The sequence below is a fragment of the Pseudorca crassidens genome, chromosome 12 (genome assembly GCF_039906515.1).
Source record: "Pseudorca crassidens isolate mPseCra1 chromosome 12, mPseCra1.hap1, whole genome shotgun sequence".
NCBI lineage: Eukaryota > Metazoa > Chordata > Mammalia > Artiodactyla > Delphinidae > Pseudorca > Pseudorca crassidens.
The window spans coordinates 37,111,226-37,132,937 of NC_090307.1; the positions used below are offsets into that span (position 1 = coordinate 37,111,226).

Here is a 21,712-nt window from a genome sequence, read left to right on the forward strand (position 1 = left end):
ATCAAGGAAACATTTCCATTTACCATTGCAACAAAAAGAATAAAATATCTAGGAATAAAACTACCTAAGGAGACAAAAGACCGGTATGCAGAAAATTATAAGACACTGACAAAAGTACTTAAAGATGATACAAATAGATGGAGAGATATACCATATTCTTGGATAGGAAGAATCAACATTATGGAAATGACTCTACTACCCAAAGCAATCTACAGATTCAATGAAATCCCTATAAAACTACCACTGACATTTTTCACAGAACTAGAACAAACCATTTCACAATTTGTATGGAAACACAAAAGACCACGAACAGCCAAAGCAATCTTGAGAACAAAAAAAGGAGCTGGAGGCATCAGGCTCCCTGACTTCAGACTATACTACAAAGCTACAGTAATCAAGACAGTATGGTACTGGCACAAAAACAGAAAGATAGATCAGTGGAACAGGAGAGAAAGTCCAGAGATAAACCCACGCACATATGGTCACCTTATCTTTGATAAATGAGGCAGGATTGTACAGTGGAGAAAGGACAGCCTCTTCAATAAGTGGTGCTGGGAAAACTGGACAGGTACATGTAAAAGTATGAGATTAGATCACTCCCTAACACCACACACAAAAATAAGCTCAAAATGGATTAAAGACCTAAATGTAAGGCCAGAAACTATCAAACTCTTAGAGGGAAACATAGGCAGGACACTCTATGACTTAAATCACAGCAAGATCCTTTTTGACCCACCTCCTAGAGAAATGGAAATAAAACAAAAATAACCAAATGGGACCTAATGAAACTTCAAAGCTTTTGCATAACAAAGGAAACCATAAACAAGACCAAAAGACAACCCTCAGAATGGGAGAAAATATTTGCAAATGAAGCAACTGACAAAGGATTAATCTCCAAAATTTATAAGCAGCTCATGCAACTTAATAACAAAAAAACAAACCACCGAATCCAAAAATGAGCAGAAGACCTAAATAGACATTTATCCAAAGAAGGTATACAGACTGCCAACAAACACATGAAAGAATGTTCAGCAACACTAATCATTATAGAAATGTAAATCAAAACTGCAATGAGATATCATCTCACACCAGTCAGAATGACCATCATTCATAAAGTCTAGAAACAATAACTGCTGGAGAGGGTGTGGAGAAAAGGGGACCCTCTTGCACTGCTGGTGTGAACGTGATTTGGTACAGCCACTATGGAGAACAGTATGGAGTTCCTTAAAAAACTACAAATAGAACTACCATAGGATCCAACAATCTCACTACTGGACATATACCCTGAGAAAACCATAATTCATAGAGTCATGTACCAAAATGTTCATTGCAGCTCTATTTACAATACCCAGGAGATGGAAACAACCTAAGTGTCCATCATCGGATGAGTGGATAAAGAAGATGTGGCACATATATACAATGGAATATTACTCAGCCATGAAAAGAAATGAAATTGAGCTATTTGTAATGAGGTGGATAGACCTAGAGTCTGTCATACAGAGTGAAGTAAGTCAGAAAGAGAAAGACAAATACTGTATACTAACACATATATATGGAATTTAAGGAAAAAAATGTCATGAAGATCCTAGGGGTAAGACAGGAATAAAGACACAGACCTACTAGAGAATGGACTTGAGGATATGGGGAGGACAGGGAAGGGTAAGCCCTGACAAAGCGAGAGAGTGGCATGGACATATAAACTACCAAACGTAAAATAGATAGCTAGTGGGAAGCAGCTGCATGGCACAGGGAGATCAGCTCAGTGCTTTGTGACCACTTAGAGGGGTGGGATAGGGAGGGTGGCAGGGAGGGAGATGCAAGAGGGAAGAGATATGGGAACATATATATATGTATAACTGATTCACTTTGTTATAAAGCAGAAACTAACATACCATTGTAAAGCAATTTTACTCCAATAAAGATATAAAAAAAGAAAAAAAGAAAAGAAAAGCTGTAGAGTTGTGTCAGTAACACTCTTCCAACCCCAAAATATGACAAGTAAATCCATTAAAAAAGTAGTCAAAAGATCTATAAGCACTAAGATCTCATCATCGTTAGTCATCAGAGTAATACAAATTAAAACTACAATGAGATTCCACTATACAACCATTAGAATTGCTACAATTAAAAAGAATCAGGGACTGGAGCAAATGAACCATTTACATTTATTGGTGGGAATGTAAAATAGTACAGTCACATAGGAAAATTAGCAATTTTTCATAAAGGTAAATATGCGTTTAGTATATAGTCCAGTAATCTCACTCTTAGGTTATCGCCCTAAGAGAAATAAAAACATCTCCAAACAAAGACTTGTTCTCAAATGTTCATAGTAGTTTTATTTATAATAAGCTCCCAACTTAAATATCCATCAACATGTGAATACATAAATAAAATGTCATACATCCACACAATGGGATACTACTCAGCAATAACACAACAAACCACTGACATAAAACAACACGGCTGTATCTTTAAAGTTTAACACTGAGTTTAAAAAGCCAGGTATGAACAGGTATACATTACATGATTACATTAATATGAATTTCTATAATATGCATACTGAGTGCAATTATATCTGTATTTTCCTGGCACAGAGTGTTCAAGAAAGAGGAATGAATGAATTTGAAGGTACACAGGAAAATTTGGGGGTTGATGGAAATATTTCATTAATTGTGTTGCTAGTTAAATACATGTGTACAGTTTTCAAAACTCACCAAAATGTACACTTAACATGCATGAAATTTTATTGTGCATACATTTCACCTCAATTTTAAAATGGCTTTCCTGTGAATGAGGAGTATAATTCAAATTAATTGAATTGACTGTAACTCTATGTTTTTCAAAAAGCACACAATGTGTCAATTCAATATTCTACTCAATGACTACATGATACCGACCTTAAGGAAAGTTCAAAGCCATTTATGAAGATAGTCACGAACAGGGGTTTGGTTAGACTTAAAGCTAGGATATAGTACAATAAATTTGTCCTTGGAATTCAGGGGTGTGTGTGTGTGTGGTGTGTCTACTAGTCATATCAGAAATTGGGTAATGAAAAGGGGTTTATGGGAATTAAAAGCTAGAAAAAAGCTAGTGCTAGAAAAAGAAAATAACAGAAAGAATAAAAGTATGCTCTTAATTTGGATTAAGAGCACAATTTGAAGATGCCAATTTTACTCACTCTGTAGCCATTCAGATTGTATTACCAATGTTCAAATCAACTAATGAAATCAAAACCTGGATGTTATATGACTTGGTGAATGAAAGTTCTGATTAGAGTAGTGGGCAATTTTGTAACTGTGGTTTATTGTTGGGCATTGCCAATATGAATGGAATGGCACATATTTTGAAACTCAGAATTTCTTGATGAGTGAAAGTAAAATAGCGTTATAGACAGCAGTAGTAGAAATGGGATCATCAACTTGCTTGTGTTTAGTTTTGATGATTAATAACTTCACTTACATATTCATACTCTTCTATTTAATTGATCTCTAACTAATATTTCTCAAAATGCACTCTGCACCACACCTGCAGAGAAACATGTGTACTAAAATTGTGATTTCTGAGATTCCTTCAAGCATACTCAACTGAGGTATTTTTAAGTTTTCTGTCTGAGAGTCAACAAGCACCCCAGGCATTGATTCACAGGTACCCCAAAGTTTGAAAACCCCAGTTTGGATTGTATCCATTTAAATATTAAGGGAATTTTAAAGTTCTGCAGCCCATATTATAAAAGTTAAGTCCTAGTTTTGGTCATCTAATTCATCCAATTTCCTGAAAGGAGGTGTCAAAAAGATGAAGGAATTCCATGAAGAATACTTGAGGGTTCCATACAGTGAAGAAATGGCATTATAATTGTTTAATCTTGAGTCATAAAATAACCTCAGGAAAGGGGTAACTGAGAGTATTATTGTTCTCGAAACTGCAAAACAATATGAATGGTAAACTAGAAACTTAATTTGTTCCTTATAAGCCAACTGAGGATGTACCTTATCCTGCATTCTACTATCTATATATAACACTGTATGTTATATATGTACATATATATATATCACATTTTAAATACAACATACATATGTTCATTAAAACTAAAAAATAAAACTCGCCCAATGATTACCTAATGAACAGAATGATTAGTTAATTTCATTCCTTGTATCAGCCATTCCTCATTACATATTTACTGACTACTCTAAAACTCTAATATTAATATTGTACAAAATTTTAAGAAAGATGCCATAACCAATGGAGATTACACTTCATTGATGATACCAGACTGGTATACATCTCTTAGTTATATGTAAATGTCTATAGAACTCTATATAAATATAATACAAATAGAGAAGAAATGAGTAGAGTTCAAAATACTTGAGGAGAAATTTCCATAGAGATGATAACAGAAAACCCATTCTTTAAGGTTGGGTAGGATTCAAACCAAAATATGCGTGATGGTTATTACTCGGAAAGAGACAATATAGGCAAGTCATGAAGGCAGGATACAGTACCTCCTCAGTGGGATTAGAAAGATGAAGGGTGGTATTAAATCAATGGACCAGCACAAAGGGGTTAAATAGGGTATGGAATTTAACAGCCAAAAGTGTTATTTTGTGGTGGAGATAACACTGGTGAATGATCAACAATCATCTGTGGAAGGAAGAACATCACCTTAAAGAGGAGATTCTTAAAGTATCAAGGATGGAGCTTATCTTAGAAAAATGAGAAATCTGTGTGAGTAGGAAATCCCCCCAAAACTGTAGGACAAACCAAATAGACACTGAAATAAACCAAAGCCTGGAGATATGGGCAGGGTCTCTACTATAAGGTGTTCCAGGTGTCACATTGAAGATTCTCCATTTGTCTGGAAAGTCAGAAGACGTCCTGAGGTTTTTCATTAGAAACTAAATACAATCGATTTGTATTATGTAAAGCCCAATCTTGTTATAGTGTGGGAAGTAAATCAGAAGCCCAAGTAGAGGTAGCTGGGCCAGTTGCAAAAGTGATGTGTCATTGTAATTCATGTAAGAAATGTCAGTAGCTTCTCTAAGGTGTTAGTAAATAGAAAGTTGGGAGGATGTAGGAATGGGAGAGGGAGCAGTGGGAAACAGCAGTGGAAATGAGTAGCATTTATTGTCATCCACCTGCAGCCCACCCAGTGAGACTCTCACATAATCCCCATTACTTCCACTTTTGGTAGCAGAGTATAGGTATCTAAATAAGTAGATGTTCTCCTTTCCTTCTTAATTTATTGTACTATTAATTCCCATGTGTATGCTTAAATATGTATGTGTGAATGTGCCTGTGTGTACGCGTGAGAAAGGGAGAGAGAGAGAGGAGAGAGAGGAAAGAGAGGTGGGGTGGGGGTGGGAATGCCTGCTGCAAACACAGGAGTGTTTTCTTAAACTGGTGTAACATCTTGTTGGCTAAACGGAGATGCCTGTCATCCTTCATTAATAAAAATTAACTGTAAATCTCCTTGCCTCCCACAGGAGGGCCTTTTAAACATTCCATCAGGGGCTTGCAGAGGATGTCTGGCAGTGAGTCAATCAAGAAACAGCATGAACTGGCAGCAGAATCTACAAGGATTTTTTAAAAATTATATATTTATATATATTTAAAGTGTTACAATATATAAAGTATGTATTTATATACTTTGTTGTCTATCTGCCAGTCTTAAGCAGACTTCATCTGAATTTGTTTTCATGGTCTTTCTACAGACAGTCTCTTTTCCCACCCTCCTATCACTGCATCCTTATTCTTCCCTCACCACCCCTACACCCCCACCCCCTGCTGTCCTCCTGGTGCTGGAGACCAGTGCAATATCATTTTCCGCATAATAAAATTTGGAGTGACATTAATATAAGTGTAATTTTATAGAAGGGAATGGGCCTGGCTGATAGTTTCTACCTGCTGTGTTTTGATGATAGACATCAGGATGTCACCATCTGTGTAATGAAATTTCACCTCCGTAATGGTTCAGATTATCAAACATTCTTCCAAGCTGGCTCTGGGAATCTACTTATTTATTTATTTACATATTTATTTATCTGTGAACAGCACTGGATGCCTGTTTATTATAGAAGTTATGGGTGAAGAGAGTTTTAAGTGCATTAAGCAAAATAAAGGAGAAGAGAATCTAAACCTTTGCTATTGCTCCATAGATACATTGATCATGAAGTCACCCTTTATAGTCCTAGACAAAAGGTTTTATTTTTACATATATAATGCCTCCATTGCTCTCTAACTGGAACATATCAAATTGATGGGTTAGTGTCAAGTAGGTATAAAATTAAGGAACGAAAAATACATTGGGTGTTTTTAATATAGATATTTATATACCATCTAATTTAATCTCCAAACAGTGTTGTCAGGATGCAGTGAGTTAACATATAGCTCCAATAGACACATATAGGTCAAAATATGTAATACTCACCAAAACATAGGTGCTATTACCCTTCAAAGCAAAAAGTGAGACTCGGAGAAGATAATTAACTTGTCAAGATGACCCAGGAATGAAACATGTTTTAACTCAGATCTGTTTGTCTCACAAATTCATACACTTTTCATTTCCAAGTTTCTTCCCAGGCACTGAGGCCAAATTGGGACAGGTGAGTGGGATTCAGTAGAGAGAATCTCAGATATGTCCAACTGCCCCAATATGATTCAGTATATTCAAGTTGTGATATTGACTATCTGCATCTCTAGTTGCAAGCAATGAACTAGAATTTGTTTGCTTTCTATTGCCTTGATGTGTAGCTGAGAAAAATGTCATTAAGAAGATGAAGAAGATAAGAGAGAGAATAAATATTGATTTATAATCATATCAGGTAGATAGCAAACTGCTTATTCCATTATATTATAAATCCATTTTTGTATGAATACTTAAAACTGCACTTCAGATTATACCCATATGTCTAGATATTTTGCAATTCTGAATTCTGAATCAATTTATGAATATTATAGCTGATTATATCTTCTACCTTCTTTTTAAAAAAATGCCAGTAGTATTATTTCATGATTATTCAGTGTCTTTTATTTTTATTTTTATTTTTTTTTGCGGTACGCGGGCCTCTCACTGTTGTGGCCTCTCCCGTTGCGGAGCACAGGCTGTGAATGCGCAGGCCCAGCGGCCATGGCTCACGGGCCCAGCCACTCCGCAGCATGTGAGATCCTCCCGGACCGGGGCACGAACCCGCGTCCCCTGCATCAGCAGGCGGACTCTCAACCACTGCGCCACCAAGGAAGCCCTATTTTTCTATTTTTAACCTGAAAAACTTCAAAGATTCAAGTGTTTTTTGAATGTTTTAAATCGGTGTTTTAAATCAATGTTTTAAATCGGTGTGAATGCTTTAACTTTGAGGTGTGCCACAAATGGTAAATAATAATAATAATTCAATCACAAAATATTTAAATCATTTACCTCTGTTGTAAATGCATTTTTATAATTTTTACTCATTTGCAATTCTCATATGATTTCTTGAGTAGGAAAGAAAGGAATGGAGTTAGTATTGTTTGTCACGTAAAATCCAAAGCCTCTTACTTATGTGATGGTCTGTAGGAGTGCAGAACCCACATGAAAATCAATTATAAAGTCTTTGCAAAAACCTGGGAATCGTGGGTGTACTTTATTAAGTGAAACTGACATTTGAGTCCCTCTTTTATAATGTCAATTGTTTTTACCCTGTCTCTCATCCATTCTGCATAGTTTCACTTTTTTGTGAAACTATGGTTTATGACTTGGTTTATATCCCACCCTTTGTACTTGTCTGACACCCCCAGTTTTATTGAAAACCCTCCTAAGTGATGGGGTACTTTTACCTGTCTTTAAGTCTACTGGGATATCTAGCACAGTGCACTGGACAATCAGGGATTCGGTTTACTTGCATTCAGTCACCTCTTTTAACTAGTTTTAAAACTAAGAGAGGTACCTTAGTTTATATATTTTGGCAGTACACTTTCAGTAGAACTCAGATTTTCTGCCTCTAGTCTATCTAGTGGACCTTCTAAGTGTTCTTATTGTCTCCTGTCATTTCTGGTTCTTAGATTCTCCTGCATGGAGCCTTAAGCCTTTCTTCATTACCTCAGTCAGGAGTCTCTGTGGTTGGAGATTGAAGAGCTCATCCTTGATCACCATCTTATGTGAGCTGAGGAAAGAATCAAAATAATTAATACCTGGACAGATGGCCTAAGAGTCACTGGTGTGTGAAACCAGCAATGTTTTGTTGGTGGTGAGCACATGCTTATTCTCTTTGGAATAAACAAACCCAGTGGTATAGGTTTGTTTATCAATAGGGGGTAAGGATAGAGGTGGGGAATAAGTTTATATTCTTGACATCTTCCATCTGGGTCTTGGGAAAAAAAAAACCACCCTGCTATCTCAAAATTGGAATATTTCTTTTAAAATAAGCTTTACACAGTCCTAAAAATTTTGCACGGACCAGAGGCCAGAGCTTGGAATACTGTCTCTGAGTTAATAAGAGAACTCCAATGAGAGCCCTTTTGTCTATATCTGGGTACACCTATAGCCTCCAAAATACCACATTACACTATTTTATTTGCACTCCTTTCCAAATCACACCTATTCAGTTTGATATAAACATTAGATGGTAGATGACAGACATATATTTGATTGTCATTGACCTCAAAAGAGATAGGCTTGTCCTAGTAAAGACTTGTTGGCAGAAGTCCAAATCTTACCTACCAAACTGTGTTTTACTTTCCAATTTCCTCAGAGCCCCTCACATTTTCCCTTTTGGGAATATGCCATTTTCCAACACTTATCAAGAGAAATTATTCACTGATGCTTCACCACAAAAAAGACTGTCGCATTCACTGAACTTCTAATCTGAAAATTCAAGTTCAAACACTCATACACACACACACACACACACACACACACCACATGCATATAGAGTCTATGCTTTATCCTTCTATTTACTTTTCACTGAGTCCTCCTCTAGTGTTTAAAACTTCTTCAGCTGCTTTGATGTTTGCTCTTTCTTTAGAGGTAGAAAGATGAACAGTTCAAATGAAGTCTGTTTTCCTTATACTGGGTCTGGAGTCACAGCAGCAAAAGAATACCAGGTAAGGGTTGAGCTTCAGTGAACTGGAGTTCTGGGTGTATAAACTTAGGTTAGGGAATTTTCCATTGCTAAAGATTATGAATAGGCATGAACAAGGAGCCAAGGTAACTTAGGAAGTTAGGAGGAACTGGAACTGTCAGTGGCCATAAACTTTTGATCAGATAGCTTCTAAGGAGGAAGAGGGCTTTGTGTTTTAGAATAAACAAGAAGCCAGAAATCCAGGTCCTATCTTATTACAATAAAAGTGAGGTAAAGAGGTCAGATCTGGGGCCCATTAACTTGCTGTGAAGTTAGAAACAAGGGTTGATTGTCACAGGTCTCAAATCACTGGGAGTTTCTGAGTTCATGCAAAGTGTGTTAGCTTTAAGAATAATGTAGTCTCTTTCTACTGCTCTGAATTTGTAATTTAGCCAAAAGATTGAAGCTAGACTCAGTAAATTAGGAATAGAAGAAAACTTCCTCAACTTGATTACAAACACCTCAAATATTCTATAGCTAACATTACACTAAAATGATGAGAAACTCAAAGCTTTCCCACTAAGATCAGGAACAAGGTAATATGTCCCCTCTCACTACTCCTTTTTGTACTTGAGGTACCAGCTAATGAAGTAAAACAAGAAAAGGAAATAAAAGATATATACAGATTGGGAAGGAAGAAATGAAACTATACTTTTTAACAGATGACATGACCATCTTTGTAGAAAATCTGAAAGAATCAACAACAACAACAACAAAAAGACTCCTGGAACTGATAAGCAATTATGGCAAAGTTGCAGGATATAAGTCTCCTATATAAAAGTTAATCACTTTCCACTTATTAAAAAATAAGTGGAATGTGAAGTTAAAAATACAATACCAGGGAATTCCCTGATGATCCAGTGGTTAGGGCTCTGTGCTTCCACTGCCGGGGGGGCAGGTTCCATCCCTGTTTGGGGAACTGGGATCCTTCATGCTTCACAGTGCAGCCAAAAAAAAAAAAAAGCAATACTATTTACATTAGCATCCTCCAAAATGAAATACTAAGGTATAAATCTAACAAAATATGGACAAGATCTATGTAAGGAAAACTACAAAATTCTGATGAACAAAATGAAAAAAGAATTAAATGGAGAGATATTTCATGTTCATGGATAGCAAGACTCAGTATTTTCAAGATATCAGTTCTTCCCAGCTTGATCAATAGATTCAATGCCATCCCAATCAAAATCGCAACAATTTATTTTGTGGATATCAACAAATTGATTCTAAAATTTATATAGAGAGGCAAAATACTCACAATAGCCAACACATTAATTAAGTAGAAGAACAAAGTTAGAGGACTGACACTTCTTGACTTCAAGAATTACTGTAAAGCTACAGTAATCAAGACAGGCTGGTTGGCATTTGTAAAATGATAGAGATCTCTGAAATAGACCCACATATGTGTAGCCAACTAAACTTTGACAAAAGAATAAAGTCAGGTGCAGTACATCCTGTTTTTCTCACGAGTTTATTTTGTATAGAATCTACTCAGCCACCCTTTGGTGATGATTTTCTATTATGCAGAGAGAAGCCAGGAATCTAGTTAAACTCATAAGGTCAAAAACTTCTATATGTCTGTGATTAAAGAAAATAAGAAAAAAATTCAGATTCAACTGAAAAAGAAAAGAAGACAATGACATATATATATATATATATTATTTGAAATTGTATACAGTATATTAAACTAAACCTAAAGATTTAAAACTTTATATTATCTTGAAGTTTTTTTTTTCTTTGACATTAGCAATGAGTAGACAATGTAGATACCACACAAAGTGTTAGTCAGAGCCTCAAAATCATCCTTCCAAATAGTAGGAAACACAGAGCTTCTTATAGTTAAATCACCCAGGAGGTCACAATGATGTTCTGTCCACCTGGAATACTGAAACTGAGAGACTAGATTTACAGGAGTTAGCAAATTACAGCCTATGGGCCAAATACAGCCCACAGCTGTTTTTTGTAAATAAAGTATTATTGGGACACAGACATGCTAACTTTTAAATGTACTGTCTATAATTACTTCTGTGCTACAATTGCAGAGATAAGTAGTTGAGATATGTAGCTTGCAAGGCCTAAATAATTTGCTGTTTGACCCTTGACAAAAAGTTCACTGATTTTTTTTTTTTTTTTTTTTTTTTTTTGCGGTACGCGAGCTTCTCACTGCTGTGGCCTCTCCCGTTGCGGAGCACAGGCTCTGGACGCGCAGCCTCAGTGGCCATGGCTCACGGGCCCAGCTGCTCCGCGGCATGTGGGATCTTCCCGGACTGGAGCACAAACCCGTGTCCCCCACATCGGCAGGTGGACTCCCAACCACTGCACCACCAGGGAAGCTCTTTATTGATTTTTTGACATAAAAAGTTTACTGACTCTAAGTTAGAGAATAAGGATATCAAAAAGTGTCATCTAAGCTACTTTAAGTGAATAAAAATTAAGGACAAATAACTAACAAAACAAAAGAAATTAAAATGTTATGCCTGATGTTTTAGAGAACAAGTAGCTAATGAAAATAATAGGTATTTGACAAGGAAGCAAACAAACAAAAAACCTAACACTAATCTTGAAGAAGAGGGGATATGACACCAAAACCCCTAGTTTCAAGATGCTCCATCATAATAGAATTTAGGAAACATTTCCCCCAGTTTATAGAAGTGAAGGAAAATGCAACTTAAGAAGAAAGAATTAGGGTCTTTTTTAAAGGCATGAATAAATGCCAAAATAAAAAAGAGTTTATCTTGAGAGTGATCAAAATTGCATTCACAAGGAATAGAACATAAGTGTTACACACATTGCAGAAAAGAATAAAATGGAAAGTAGGAAAGGAATTTAAATTAGAGATAATACTCTAGTATATCTAACTGATACTTCTTAAATACCTATTGGATTATTAGATGGTGAAAAAATTATTATACACAACCACTCCTCAAATCTGTCTCCCATTATAAATAGTAAATAATGAGGAAGAAATAAATAAGTGCCAGAAAATATTATAGAAAGCACAAGGTGCTGTATTACTGATGGGATGATCATTGAAATGTCCCAGATAGTTAGCCATGAACAAATGTCTGCTAGAGATGCTCATATAATGAGCAGATAGAAGGTTTGGGCAAATGGGATTTCCAGTACCAGTAATACATCTGGGTACCTGCCCACTCAAAAAATATATATTTGTGTTTTCTAATGATGAATTTTCCTTTCCCATCTTATTTTTCTTGTATTTTCCCTTTTAACATCAAGAAAAACTTTCCCAGAAGTTGCCTATGAGACATTATCCACTGTCTCATTGGCCAGAGTTGTGTCATCTCCTACTTTTAACAAAATCATGTAAGTATCTATACTTATATCAGAGAAAATATACTTTAAGCTGAAGACTATATCAAGGGTCAAAGAAAGTCATATATAATGATAATAGGGTCAATCCATCAAGAGGATATAATATTTGTAAATACTTATACACTTACTATAGGTGCACCTAAATATATAAATGTTAACATATTTGAAGGGATAAATAGATAACAGTACAGTAGTAGGTGTCTTTAATACCCCATTTTCAACAATGGGTAGATCATCCATATGGAAAATCATAAAGAAACATTGGACTTAAACTACACATCAGACGAGATGGTCCTAACAGGCATATACAGAGCATTCCATTGAACAACATCAGAATACTCTTTCTTCTCAAGTGCATATGGTACATTTTCCAGGATAAACAATATGTTATGACACAAAGCAAATCATAATACATTTAAGAAAATTGAAATCATACCAAGCATCTTTTCTGACCACAGTGTTATGAAACTAGAAATTAATTACAAGAAGAAAACTGGAAAATTCCTGAATATGTGGCTATTAAACAACATGCTCCTGAACAACCAATGGGTCAAAGAAGAAATCAGGGTTTCCCTGGTGGCACAGTGGTTGAGAGTCCACCTGCCGATGCAGGGGACACAGGTTCGTGCCCCGGTCTGGGAAGATCCCACATGCCGTGGAGCAACTGGGCCCGTGAGCCATGGCTGCTGAGCCTGCATGTCCAGAGCCTGTGCTCCGCGACGGGAGAGGCCACAACAGTGAGAGGCCCGTGTACCGCAAAAAAAAAAAAAAAAAAAAAAAATCAAAAGATAAATTAAAAAAAAAAATCTTGAGAAAACTGAATTTGGAAATACAACATAACAAAAACTTGTGAGAACTGCAGTTCTACAGAAAAGCAGAAAAGAACTACAGAAAAGCAGTTCTAAAGGGAAGTTTATAATAATAAATGCCTTCATTAAGAAAAAACAGAAATCTCAAATAAACAACCTAACTTTGCATCTCAAGAGACTAGAAGAAGAACAAATTAAACCCAAAATTATTTGTAGGAAAGAAATAACAAAGATCAGAACAGAAATAAATTATATAAAGACCAGAAAAATAATAGGAAATATCAATGAAACTGAGTGGTTTTTCTAGACTTACCAAGAAAGGAAGAGAGAGGACTCAGATTAATAAAATTATAAATGAAAGAGGAGACATTACAGCTGATACCACACAAGTAGAAAGGATCATGAGACTATTATGAATAATTATATATTAACAAACTGGACAACCTAGAAGAAATGTTAAATTTCTTGAAACATACTATCTATGAAGACTAAATCATGAAGAAATAGACAATCTAAACAGACCATTTACTAGTAAAAAATTGAATGAGTAATAATAAAAAGAAAACAAAAACTCCCAAAAAAGAAAAGCCCAGGACCAGACGGTTTCACAGGTGAATTCTATCAAATATTTAAGGAAGAAATAACACCAATCCTTCTCAAAATCTTTCACATAATAGAAGAGAGATAGAACACTTCCAAACTGAGTTTGCAATGGCAGCATTGCCCTGATACCAAAGCCAGAAAACTACATTATAGGCCTACCTCAGTGATATTGTGGGTTCCGTTCCAGACCACTGTAATAAAGCAAGTCACATGAATTTTTTGGTTTCCCAGTAGATATAAAATTTTTGTTTACACTATACTATAATCTATTAATTAAAAAATAGCATTTTGTCTAAAAAATGTACATAGCTTAATTGAAAAATACTTTATTCCAAAAAAATGCTAACCATCATCTGAACCTTCAGCAAGTCATAATAGTAACATCAAAGATCACTGATCACAGATCACCATAACAAATATAATAATAATAATAAAAGTTTGGGATATTATGAAAATTACCAAATGTGAGTGACTATTGTTGGAAAAATGGTGCCTATAGACTGCTTCAATACAGGATTGCCACAAACCTTCAATTTGTAAAAAACACAATATCTGTGAAGCACAATAAGATGAAGTACAATAAAATGAGGTATGCTTGTATAAGAAAAGAAAATGACAGGCCAATGTATTGGGTTGGCCAAAAAGTGCCATAAATAAAATAAATAAAAATAAAAGGCACATTTTTCACTTTCATCAAGAACTTTATTGAATAACGTATTCTCCCCTTTGTACCATTACCTTCTGCCATTTTTCAGGAAAATTCATAATTCCATCTTCCCAAAACTTATCTTTTTGAGCAAATAACTGTTCCAGGGAACAGTTCTTCCAGGGAATTGAAATTTTTTCCATTAAGAGAATTTTGTAAAGACTGAAATAAATGGAAATCTGAAGGTGTAATGTCTGGTGAATACAGCAGATGAATTGGAACCTCCCAGCCAAGCTGTGACAGTTTTTACCTGGTTATCAAAGAAACACGCGGTCTTGTAGTATCCTGATGGAAGACTATGCATTTTCTGTTCACTAACTCCGGACGCTTTTCATCAAATGCCACTTTCAGTTGGTCTAATTGGGAGCAGTACTTGTTGGAATTAATTATTTGGTTTTCCAGAAGGAGCTCATAATAGAGGACTCCTTTCCAATCCCACCATATACACAACATCACCTTCTTTGGATGAAGACTGGCCTTTTGGTGTGGTTGGTGGTGTTTCATTTTGCTTGCCACATGATCTCTTCTGTTCCACATTATTGTACAGTATCCACTTTTCATGGACTGTCACAATTTATTTTAAAAATAGAACATTTTTGTTATGTTTAAGTAGAGAATCACATGTGGAAATACAGTCAAGAACGTTTTTTCACTTAATTTATGTGGAACCCAAATATCAAAGTGATTAACATAACCAAGCTGGTGCAAATGATTTTCAATGCTTGATTTGTATATTTTGAGTATGTTGGCTATCTCCCGTGTGGTATAATGTTGATTATTCTCAATTAATGTCTTTATTTGATCCCTGTCAACTTAAAATGGTCTACCCGATGATGGAGCATTGTCCAGCAAGAAATTTCCAGCACAAAACTTTGCAAACCACTTTTGACACAACATCAGTCACACACCTTCTCCATATACTGCATAAATATTTTTTGCATTTCGGGTGCGCTTCACCTTTCTTAAAATAATAAAGCATAATATGTCGAAAATGTTGCTGTTTTTCTTCCATCTTCAATATTGAAATGGCTACACAAAAATTCACCAATTTTGATGTCTTTTTAAAAATGCACACTGATATGACAGCTGTCACGTACAATCTAACAAAATTGTTTTGAATGAAGTTTAGACAACTAAGTGCTACTAGAGCCATCTTATGGAAAAAAACAAATGAAACTTTTGGCCAACCCAATATGTTAGAGTATTCAGTAAATGGAAAAACACTATAGAAATATGAGTTAATATTATTATTATTTTTATTATTACTATACAGTCACAGACTCAAAAACACTGTCCATATTTCACAGTAGTGAGTGTTCAATGAGGATTATTTGTTATATAGGGCTATCAAATTATATTTTTCTAAGTGTTTTTAGATGTACTTATCACCTATTTAGCATTAGTTAGTACTAGATTATTTTAAAAAGTAAAATAATTTGATAGCTCAAATTTCCTGGAGGTATTTGTATATTTGTTGACTTCACATACACATTAGTGACTTGGATCTCAATAATGCTAATTATATAACTACATGTCAGGAACTGTGCTAACTACTCTGTGTGTTTCATCTCCCTTCAACCTCATAATTAATTCTATAGAGTGGATATAATAACTTTAATTTCACAGATAAGAAAAATGAGGATTAATGGGATTTTTGCAAATACCCTGTGTCAAAAAGATCATAACTGGAAGAGGTATGTTTTGTGTCCAAAAATGTCTAATATTGTAGACAGCCCTTGTGCTTTACCACTACTTTAACTAGACAGTGTAGTTGCTTGCTATTCACTTTCAAATTAAATGAATGAATGAATATTGTCTTAGCTTAGATCTGACAACTTTTCAAACTCACAATATTTCAGGAAGGGAAAATGTCTGGATCCCAAATATGCAGATTGTGTATACCATAATTATCTATCTTAAGCATTCCACCATTATATCACATTAAACAGGTCCAAGTTGTAACTCGCTATTTTCCAAGTAATATTTGCTCCTTTTCCTGTGTTCCCTGACTTACTTAAAGGTATCATTATTCACCCAATTTCCTGCACTAAATATTTTAAGTCCTCTCTCTGCCTAATCTCCTATTAGTAATCCATTTCTAAATCATGTAAATTCTTCTGTAAGGTATCTCAAACCCATCCATTTCCCATCTTGCTCCAATCATCACTATCTCTCAGCTAGGTTGTTCTTATAGAGTCCTAACTGGTCCTACCCACTCACATCCATTCACCATGCTGCTGCTAGACTGTCCCTTCTACCATCAGATTTGATTATACAGTATTTCTGTTTTAAACATGAAAAGTATTCCTATTGCGCTGAAGACAGAGACCAAACACCTTAGCCCGGCCTATGAAGATCTTCCTCATTTTTCCTTCTCCAATTCATTTCACACTTTACACCATGAAAATAATTAACTAGTTACACCTTCACAAGCAGGCTAAGCTTTCAGTGTCCTCATATCATTTGCCTTACTTGTTCATCTGTCAGGACTGCCTTTTCCCACATCTGTCCTACTTAGTGACTAAAGCAGGACTGACCAGAAAGTAACCTTCCCATAAGCTTTACCAGCTGAAGCCTACACAACTCCCCATTAACTCCTGAATCTGTCCCTATTATGACACTATCCCATCGCATTAATTCCTTACTTGCCACTGACCCCACTAAGTGAAATCAGCTTGAGAACATGGGTCATGTTTTTTTTTTTTTTTTTAATTTTACATAATCAGAATCTAGATGCCTGGCACAATTCTGATGCTCAATAAACTGTTTCAAAAAAAATAATAAGTGAATAAGTGAATGGATAAATAGAAAGGAAGGAAGGAAAGAAAGAAGGGAGAAAGGAAGGGAAAGAGTATGAAAGGAAGAAAGAAAAAACATATGCCCTCTTGCTCAAGAAGAATATAAAAACTTAATACCCTTGGTTTTGGGGATACGTGATAGGATCAGCGCACATGCTACTGTAAGATGTAAGTGTTATTTTTAGAGAAAATACATTATATTGTGTTTTTGTGTAGCAAACGGTAAACCTATCACCTCCCGCTGTAAATCCGACCCTCCATGAAATAAATCTTTCTTATAATTTCAGTGTTTTTCTTAAGATGGTATTCTATTTTTTAAGAGTAAAATGACCTAATCTGCAGTTCCAAACCTTCACTTTTCAAAAAAAAAAAAAGATTATTGAAATTTATAGATTTGACCATGGCAAAATGGCATTTATGTTTTTCAGAGTTAAAATGAAATAAAATATCTAACTTGCTGGGTTTTGCTTTCATGACAAATAGGCACTGACAAATACATACCACATTACCATCCTTGATTGCTCTGATGGAACTCATTTTCATCTTGTGTTCCTCTAATTACATGAAAATTGCATACTTTTTATGCATGACACATTTTGCACAGCTTTAGCAAAAGGTTGTGAAGAGAGGGAAAAAAAAAAAAAAAACATTTATCAGTTTTTTCCCCTTTCACAGCAGCAATTGATCATCTTCCCAGCAATCAATCTTGCTTTATGGGCCTATTTTTCTCCACTATTGTAACCAAATGGCAGCAGAAAGGCACTGTACACAAAAAAAAATATGGTGGAGGTTTTTAGGTGTTTTTCTCAGCTTTTAATAGATGAGATTGAGGATGCCCTTGCTTTCTGATGATTGTTCTGATTTGTTTTCTTTGCTCTTCATTCCTCTCTCTGCCTGGGTTTGAAGCTTTCACCATAGAAAGAGCGGTAGGACTCCTGTCTAAGAATCCTACCCCACCCTTTATTTCTCATTCAAACTACTTTACATTTACAGAGAATATTCAACATTTTAAAACACTTTCTTATCAATTTTTAAAATTTTAGTTTCATAATAAAATGGGATATATTTAGAGAAGATCATTTTAATCTGCATTTTAAAGATGAGGAAATTGAATGTTTATATGACTTGTGACTTTCCTAAATTAATGTGATTTATTTGTTTTGAATCTTGTAGTTGATTCAGAAGTCCTGGCTTCCAGTCCCAGTTTTTCCCAGAGGGTTTGGCTTCTCTTTAATAAAGACCTGGGAAAATAATTTTTCTGCTACCTATCCATAAAAATGCATACAAAGAACACACCAATAACAAATATCAGAGAAAATTGCAGTCAATCAATTGGTGTTTCTTTTACCATTCTTTATTTCTATTCTTTCTGAGAAAGAAGGCATTGGCGTTCACAGGAAGCTCAGCATCATTGTATTTAACTCGAAAGGAATTGTAGAAGGCACATCTCATTCCTTGAAAATAATGACAAATTATGCAATTTTTGTTTTACTCAACTAGATTGAAAACGCCTGGGGAATAGCCAAGCTGCTTGGCAAAGGGAGGCATTTGATGTTTGGGGCTTTGGAGCCAAGGGAGCGGCATTGCTTTTCAAACAGGTGCAGGCTCCTAAAGCCTAGCTCGTTTCCCCTTTTGGACAGGCGCAGCACCTGACCAACTTTGGGAGAACAAAGCCTCCATCTGGACAAAGGGAAAGAGAGCTGGTCGCCTGTGGAGCTGCAGAGAACAAGGCTCTGCTTCCCTTTGAAGTGCTGGCATTCTCCTTAATCACCTGGAAAAGTCTTAATTTAAAGAGGGGCTCTTATACAAGCAGGGGATCTCAAGTATATTTGACTTTCATATCCAATTTACTTCCCTTTCATCAGGTTTATTAAAATTGGTGATCTGTTCATTGTGAACCCCGTTTGTATCTGAATATGGAGTACTTCCTTTAGGGTCTCCCTCGCTGCTCTGTTTGGTCCTGTGATGCACTCATATTGCTGCCTTTGCCATGGAGTCATTATTTCTGGGGATAAATACTGTGATGTCAGGCACACTGGATTATATTTGTTGCAGGGTAAACACAACGGGACTTTATGTTCTTAGAATGCCTAATTAGACGACAGTAAATGTATTGTGGGACAGCTGAAAAACACAAACCTAGGAAGTGTTGCATTTTTCACCATTGGATATACATGCATTGATGCACTTTATATCTTTACTCATATGAAATAAATATCCTAAAGGAATTCTCTTACCATTTTAGAAAGATACCTGAAAGATTCACTTTGGAGAAACACACAAAATCCATAAAGCTATAGTCTCAGGAGTACTAGTCAGCTCCATACAGTGCATGGGGAATGTGACAGTCATTCTAGTACACGCACCTCACCCAAATGCCCTCTTTTTAAAAAAGGGAGGGAGGATAAGTGATATTTTGATTTTATACTTGGGTTTGCATCCTGGATACAACCATATGTTAGGGATACAAGAAACGGGAGTTCTTGCCATAAAAGAGTTTGTATTTTATGTGAGATAAATAAAATCATCTGAGAATTCAACTGTAAAAACAGAATTTAGCACTTCAAAAGATAATGGGAAATCAGAGTAAGACAATTTTAGTCAAAGAAATAGGTAACAGTGTTCACGGGATTGCAGTTTGAGCTTAGCTTTAAAAGTTGTATAAAATTATAAAGAGAGGGATGTGGATGGTGTGTCCTTATTGTTAATGATTTAAAAGAGAAAATCTGTGTAGGAATAAACCAGCAGTTTCTAGTGGGGACTCTCGCTATGTCATAAGGGAAGTTGTTTTTTTTTTTTTTTTTTGATTGTTTAGTTTTTATTTCATAACCATAAACTTAACTTTGCAATTCAGCTAAACTTGGAGGGGAATAAGGAAAATATGGAACCCAAAGAAGTGCAATGAGAGCACAAAGATTATAGTATATTTTGAGCAGATGGAGATGAAGGGGTGCTCTCCTGAGCTACAGAAGGAATGGTCTTGGTGGTTAAGATAAAACACAAGTCAAATTTATTATTAGATTTGTCCACAGTCAGCAATGGTGATCTTCTTGCTGGTCTTGCCATTCCTGGACCCAAAGTGCTCCATGGCTTCCACAATATTCATGCCCTCTTTCACCTTGCTAAAGACCACATGCTTGCCACCCAACCACTCAGTCTTGGCAGTGCAGATGAAAAACGGAACCGTTTGTGTTGGGGCCAGCATTTGCCATGGACAAGATGCCAGGACCCATATGCTTCAGGAGGAAATTCTCATCATCAAATTTCTCCCATAGATGGACTTGCCACCAGTGCCATTATGACATGTGAAGTCACCACCCTGACACATAAATCCTGGAATTGTTCTGTGAAAGCAGGAACCTTTATAACCAAAACCCTTCTTCCCAGTGCTCAGAGCATGAAAGTTTTCTGCTGTCTTTGGAACTTTGTCTGCAAACAGCTCGAAGGAGACACGTTCCAAGGGCTCGCCGTCAATGGCGATGTCAAAGAACACAGTAGGGTTGACCATGGTTGGGCAGCGCGGGAGGTTCCGGTGTGGCAGCGTCTGCAAAGCCATAAGGGAAGTTTTGAAAAGATCTCTGGAGAAATGGAGACTTACCTTTAGGCAGTTATCAGATTGGAAGTTAAAAATGAAGTTCCGTTTTTGATTCTGAGTGAAGTCTGTGTGTGTCTGTGTGTGTGTGCCCGCTCACACACATGTCAAAGTCCTTGCCCTCTTATCGCCTCACTCTATAGATTTTCTTGAAGTGCCACTCCCAAATACAACCCATTGGTCCATGGTTCATATTCCAAAATATTCCTCTCTTTCTCCATCATATCAATTTTCCCTTTGGGGCCTGTTTCCAGCTGAAAGGGTAGGAAATGACCAACAACATGAATTTATACCAAGTTGTATATCTAGGACTGCAGTAAGGCATGACATTTCTCCCAAGACTGTTCATATCTTCAAAGGGTATCACTAACTCAAAGAACCAGTGGAATGTCCCTTCAATGAATGGACCACTGAGGAGCACTTTTGGGGAACAGGAGGACATCCCAGTGTCCTTAAGTTCTCTCCATATAAGTGGATGTCTCCTCACTGAAATGCACGTTAGGACAGAAAAGGACTTGTTCTTCAGCCCTACAGACATTCACAGGCCTGTAAACAATGGTGCCTGTCACACTGGGGGCTGGGAATAGAAAGATGGGTGGGAAGGTAGTGCTTGCAAAATCCCATTTAGGGCATTATTTATTATTCTAGTTTGTAGTTTATCCTTATAGCATCTGTAATAAATAAACACTCTTCAGAAGAAAGTGCAAGTTAACAAGGAGTAGATGAGATTGAATGTGACGACTCCAGCCCTGTACAAGAGTCACTGGCCCATTAAATGA

The 21,712-nt window shown here is 36.1% G+C and overlaps 1 pseudogene; it reads right to left on the bottom strand.

Annotated features, from left to right (window-relative positions):
• Positions 1 to 20,125: 20,125 nt before the first annotated feature.
• On the bottom strand, positions 20,126 to 20,874 carry LOC137204113 (peptidyl-prolyl cis-trans isomerase A pseudogene; annotated as a pseudogene).
• Positions 20,875 to 21,712: the final 838 nt, after the last annotated feature.